Source organism: Giraffa tippelskirchi, chromosome 1, assembly GCF_054371585.1.
Source record: "Giraffa tippelskirchi isolate mGirTip1 chromosome 1, T2T-mGirTip1v1.2.pri, whole genome shotgun sequence".
Classification (NCBI taxonomy): Eukaryota; Metazoa; Chordata; class Mammalia; order Artiodactyla; family Giraffidae; genus Giraffa; species Giraffa tippelskirchi.
In genome coordinates this window covers 192,211,280-192,217,576 of record NC_137275.1, presented here as the reverse complement: position 1 = coordinate 192,217,576, position 6,297 = coordinate 192,211,280, and the positions used below count along the sequence as shown (strand labels likewise).

The 6,297-nt window shown below is 44.3% G+C and overlaps 1 protein-coding gene across 26 annotated transcripts in view; it reads left to right on the top strand.

Moving 5' to 3' along the window:
* The first annotated feature begins 5,100 nt into the window (after positions 1-5,100).
* UBAP2 (ubiquitin associated protein 2) overlaps positions 5,101-6,297 on the top strand; it is a 104,911-nt gene continuing 103,714 nt past the window's right edge. For 10 of the 26 annotated variants that reach the window (XM_081519271.1, XM_081519291.1, XM_081519094.1 and 7 more), the window contains exon 1: positions 5,961-6,026. The gene's annotated coding sequence lies outside the window, so the exon portion shown is untranslated. Of the gene's footprint in view, positions 5,232-5,357; positions 5,701-5,960; positions 6,156-6,297 lie in introns of those variants that run through there. The other 16 variants (XM_081519241.1, XM_081519084.1, XM_081519234.1 and 13 more) reach the window with 6 other exon arrangements.

The following is a 6,297-nucleotide window of genomic DNA, read 5'->3' as shown; positions in this document are numbered from 1 at the left end:
GACTAGGCAAACCTTTTTTGGTAAAGGAATGTCTCTGCTTTTTATTTTTTATTTATTTATTTATTTTTTTGTCTCTGCTTTTTAATATGCTGTCTAGGTTGGCCATAACTTTTCTTCCAAGGAGCAAGCATCTTTCAATTTCATGGCTGCAGTCACCATCTGCAGTGCTTTTGGAGCCCAAGAAAATAAAGCCTGTCACTGTTTCCATTGTTTCCCCATCTATATGCCATGAAGTGATGGGACTGGATGCCATGATCTTAGTTTTTTGAATGTTGAATTTTAAGCCAGCTTTTTCACTCTCCTCTTTCACTTTCACCAGGAGGCTCTTTAGTTCTTCCTTGCTTTCTGCCATAAGGGTGGTGTCATCTGCATATCTGAGGTTATTGATATTTCTCCTGGCAATCTTGATTCCAGTTTATGCTTCATCCAGCCTGGCATTTTGCATGCTGTACTCTGAATATAAGTTAAATAAGCAGCTATAGACAGTACATAAATGGATAAGCATGGCTGAGCTCCATCAGAACTTAATGAACACTGAAATTTGAATTTAAGTTTTGTGTGTTGTGAAATATTTCTAATCCATTAAAAAATGTAAGAACAATTCTTAGCTTGTAAATTGTAGAAAGCAGGAGGTGGGCTGGACTTGGCACACAAGCTATAGTTTGCTGACCCTTGTTCTGAAATCCAGGCCTTCTTGGATTCCTCTAGAACTCATGCCTTTACCACTGACTAGAGCTATATAGGTAGTGGTGTAACCAAAGTTCTTCCTGATGATAATAGTGCCTTACAATTTTTATGGTCCAATTATTTTGGGGACTTTCATAGGCAGTATCTTATATGAACCCGACAATGCCTTATAAAGTTAGCAGAATTTAGCTGCTTTATACAGATGAAAGAATAAGTTTAGAAAGGACAAGTTATCAATTAGTAGGGTTAGGAAGGAACTGGACTTTTAGAGAAATGAGACACAACAGTGTTACCACGGAGTTGTTTTTTTTTTTCCAAATAAATCATTTTATTTATTTATTTACGGCTGTGCTGGGTCTTCATTGCTGTACATCAACTTTTCTCTAGTTGCAGTGAGTGGAGACTACTCTCTAGTTGTGGTGTGTGGGCTTCTCATTGCAGTGGCTTCTCTTGTGGAGCACAGTCTACAGCTTGTGGGGTTCGGTAGCTGCTGTTACCAGGCTCTAGAACAAGGCTCAGTAGTTGGCACATGGGCTTAGTTACTTCGTGACATGTGGGATATTCCTGGACCAGGGATAGAACCCCTATCTCCTGCACTGGCAGGTGGAAACTTTACCACTGAGCCTCCAAGGAACCCCCACCAAGGAGTCTTTTTGGCTATTCCACACAGGTCTCACACAGACTCATTCACACATTAACTGTTTGTTTACTATTTTCAAAGGTCAGTGTGCCCACAGCTGGCTCTGGGCATAAAAATACTTCAGAAACTGATGGTATACTCTAAATTGTCATTGTCACTGTACTAATTTTCAGCCAAAAAAACAACATATGGTCCTCCAGTTAATAACACATTCACACCTCTGGAGGAAAAATCACGAGAAGCCAAATTTTAATTCAAGCTTGTTGGTGATTTGGGAATTTCGGGGTATCTTTATGAATAGTAAGGCACGGAGCACTCATCTCTATCTGCCAAATGCAGATCTGCCAAAGGGACCAGAATGTCCCACATATGGGTCCAGTCACCGTCTTCCCTGCATGATGTATATTTTTGCTTAAGATTCTTCTTAAGATTCTATACAGACCATTCTTTCTGAGTTATCACATTCTTCATGCAGGGTATAATGCATTTGATTATGATCATTTATTTTACTGTAAGTGAATAATTAGATTTGAAGTGTGATTAGATTTTAGCTTTATCTAGATTGTGAAAATCCTTTATGAGCCTATATTTTACCATAAATGAGTAGATTAGATTTGAAAAGTGATTAATTTTATCTAGATTATGAAAATCCTTTGAAATTTATACACATTGATTTGACCTTCCTAAATGTGAGCTACCTGTTACTGATTTTTTTCTGAGATGGGCCTCATTTCAGAATGACTAATTTCACTCAACTACCTTACCTTAGGTACAGACTTAAAAACCCAGGCTTCTGAGAATTTCTCCAGTGTATTTTCTATCACATTAAAATGCTCTCACTTCAGACCAGCCAAGAGCACTTGAACAAAAGCTAGTGAAAGGGATGGTGATGTGAAATTAGTTTCAATTTCTCAGTCAGGCTGGGTAGAAAAAGGTGGTGGTGATATCCCTCAGGAGAGATTATTTTCAGAGGATAGTTCTATTTTATCCAGGTGGTAGGAACTAGAATCAGAGCAGATTTAGGACTTTGATGCCCTTATTTTCCCCCTTTATTCTAAGTTTTATGTAGGACTTCTTCCTTGATAAATGATAATTTAGCAAAAGCACCCAGTGCAGTATGCCTGGAATAGAAAAACAGGCGTTTTAAAATAATAGCAAGAGAAAATTGAGGCTTGGAGAGGTAACATAGCTTGTACAAGCTAACACATGGCCTCTGGTTTCTCTTTTCTTAAAAGTTAATCTTCAATTAAAACCAGTACTTTCTCCATGTAGAAAATGAAAACATTACAGATTAGATTATAGTCTCTTTTGACTAGCACTCTCAATCACAAACCTCTTCCCACTTCTCAGAGACAGCTGTTATCAGGTTTGTCCACATCCTTTTGGAAGAGCTTTCTTGGGCTCTTTCCATTGTCTTTGCCTCTCCAGGGTGGTTTTTGTCTTTGACTCTCCCACACATTTCTATACAGCAGAAATACAAAAAGGAGGAAGACTGAATTGCCCAGACACAACCCTAGCTCATTGTCAAAAGAGAGATAAGACACATCTACACATGAATGGTCATGATAATAAGTTCTGTTTGTTAAAGGCACAGCCTGAGCATTCTTTGATCAATTCAGATGAATAACAAAGGCTTCCCTGGAACTGAATGGGACAAGGTTTCAAGTGTTTTTCAAGTAATTTAATCTACAACTAAGAAAGGCAATGTCAAAAAATGCTAACTACCATACAATTGCACTCATCTCATACGCTAGCAAAGTCATGTTCAAAATTCTCCAAGCCAGGCTTCAACAGTAAGTGAACAGTGAACTTCCAGATGTTCAAGCTGGATTTAAAAAAGGCAAAGGAATCAGATATCAAATTGCCAACATCTGCTGGATCATCGAAAAAGCAAGAGTTCCAGAAAAACATCTGCTTTATTGTCCATGCCAAAGTCTTTGACTGTGTGGATCACAACAAACTGCGGAAAATTTTTCAAGAGATCGGAATACAGACCACCTTACCTGCCTCCTGAGAAATCTGTATGCACGTCAAGAAGCAACAGTTAGAACTGGACAGGGAACAACAGACTGGTTCCAAATCGGGAAAGGAGTACGTCAAAGCTGTATATTGTCACCCTGCTTATTTAACTTATATACAGAGTATATCATGAGAAATGCTGGACTGGATGTAGCATAAGCTGGAATCAAGAATGCCAGGAGAAATATCAATAACCTCAGATATGCAGATGATACCACCCTTATGGCAGAAAGCAAGGAAGAACTAAAGAGCCTCTTGATGAAAGTGAAAGAGGAGAGTGAAAAAGCTTGCTTAAAACTCAACATTCAAAAAACTAAAATCATGGTCCCATCACTTCATGGCAAATAGATGGGGAAACAATGAAAACAATGACAGATTTTATTTTCTTGGGCTCCAAAAGCACTGCAGATGGTGACTGCAGCCATGAAATTAAAAGACACTTGCTCCTTGGGAAAAAAGTTATAACCAACCTAGAGAGCATATTAAAAAGCAGAGGTATTACTTTGTCAACAAAGGTTGGTCTAGTCAAAGCTATGGTTTTTCCAGTAGTCATGTATGGATGTGAGAGTTGGACTGTAAAGAAAGCTGAGCGCCAAAGAATTGATGCTTTTGAACTGTGGTTTGGTGTTGGAGAAGACTCCAGAGCCCCTTGGACTGCAAGGAGATCCAACCAGTCCATCCTGAAGGAAATCAATCCTGAATATTCATTGGAAGGATTGATGCTGAAGCTCAAACTCCAATACTTTGGCCACCTGATGCAAAGAACTGACTCACTGGAAAATACCCTGATGCTGGGCAAGATTGAAGGCGGGAGAAGCAGAGAACAGAGGATGAGATGGTTGGATGGCATCACCAACTCAAGGGACATCAGTTTGAGTAAGCTCTGGGAGTTGGTGATGGACAGGGAAGCCTGGCATGCTGCAGTCCATGGGGTTGCAAAGAGTCGAACACGAATAAGCAACTGAACTGAACTGAGTCTATTAGTAACTAGCAAGTTAGTAGTCAGCATAGTATCCTATGCAAATATCACTTTATGCTTAACTCCCTTTTCACCCTTATTAAACCTGTTGTGTCCAAAGGGTATATACAAGGTGTGAAGATGATTACTGATATTTATTGAGGGATTTCGTGCAGGCTAAATCGCTTCAGGCCTGTCCGACTCTTACTATTCTGTGCCGAAGGGGTGCTTCACGTAATCTCATTTAATTTTACAAGCAGGTGAAATGTCACAAAGTAATGCTCGAGTTGAGGTGAGGCCTGCTGGGCTCCAAACTCCGTGTGTCTAAACAGTTTCGGATATGCCTGTGAGGATCCAATAGGCCAGTAAAAGAGAAAAGACTAAAAAACACTGTGCCATAATTATGACCCACCATCTGAAAAGACCCTGATGCTGGGAAAGCTTGAGGGCAGGAGGAGAAGGGGACAGAGGATGAGATGGTTGGATGGCATCATCGACTCGATGTACATGGGTTTGGGTGGACTCCGGGAGTTGGCCTCCGGACAGGGAGGCCTGGCATGCTGCGGTTCATGGGGTCGCAAAGAGTCGGACACGACTGAGCAACTGAACTGATACTGATCTTCTTTACGCTTAATTCTTGGAGTTAAAACAGGTGAGGTCATTTTGAGAGGCGGGTTATCCATTGTGTAGAGATAGAAAACTTGGGTTTGGGTCAGTTCATCTGGGAAACTTAATTCTTTCTCTACGCTTAAAACCGGGACAATTTCTGCCAGGGTTGATTCTATGACTTAATAAAGGAATGACGACTGACAAGGAGTAGGCTTTTCAACAAATGCTAGTCTTTTCAGGCAGAAGACGCTTGAGAATGCAGAATTCAAGCCCGCATTTAACAGGACAGAAGCTCTGAGGTCCGCCCACCCCGTAGAGGTGCTTCCTAAACCCCGCCGGGCGCAGCGGCTACCTTTGAGAGCCGTTGGCGTTTTCCCGCGCAGGGGGCGGGGCGGAGCGCGAGCCCGGGAACGTGGTCGCAGAACCCAACGCCTCGCCGGAACTACATCTCCCAGGAGGAGGGACGCTCAGCCACCTGGCAGGCGGGGCCCACTGTTATTAATCTCAGGTGGTAGGCCTGTCCGCTTTCCGCCTCGGCCTTCCCTCGGGCCGAAGTCACAGGCGCACCATCTAACGAACCCAGGAGGGAAAAGATGTGGTGGTGGGTGCCTTTGCTGTACAGCAGTTTGGGAGTCGTAGTCCCCTCGCACAAGGTTTGGGAGGCTGGGTTTGTCTCGAGTGGTCGGACCACATCACGTGATGACGGAAAGGCGACCGTAGGCAGGGGAGCGACCTGTGGTGCCTTGTGAGGTCATCACACAGCGACGACGAGCTGTTCTTGGACGCGGTGGGTAGTACGTTTCTGAGAACTCTGAGTTTGAGAAACTCCATAAAATCTCCCTTGTTGACTCCATCTGCGTGCCTTCCCCTGACCCGCAGCTGTTGGCCTCTCGGGGCGGTAGTGGGGGGTGGCTACAGGAAACAACGCGCTCTGTGGGCGGTCTGATGAGCCGCGCGGCGAGCTACGTGTGTTGGCTCCTCCTTCACCCGTGACGCGGATCACGTGACGGGCCGGGCCGCCTCTGCCGCCGCCGCCGCTTTGTAAGAGGCACATTGGCAGGTAACGAGCGGCGGCGGCGGCGGCGGGTCCCGAGTCCAGCGAGAGCAGCAGCGGTAATTGGCACCTTCTCTCTCTTCTTCCCGGTTCCAGCTCCTTGAGCGCTACAGCTTGCGCTTAGTAGACCTGGGTTCGGCTCTTCTTTCCTCCAGAGCCCTTCCTACTGCCCCGGCGTCCACCCTGAGGTCGGGCCGAGCTTCCCTCGCCGGCTTCGTGCGTTCTGTTTGCCCAGGCCTGGGTGATGTCCTTCCTTTCCACCGCTGGTTGTCCTGCGCTCCTTTCTGCCTACCCCTTCCTCGTCAGCCCAGCCGCACCCAGCCCCAGGGG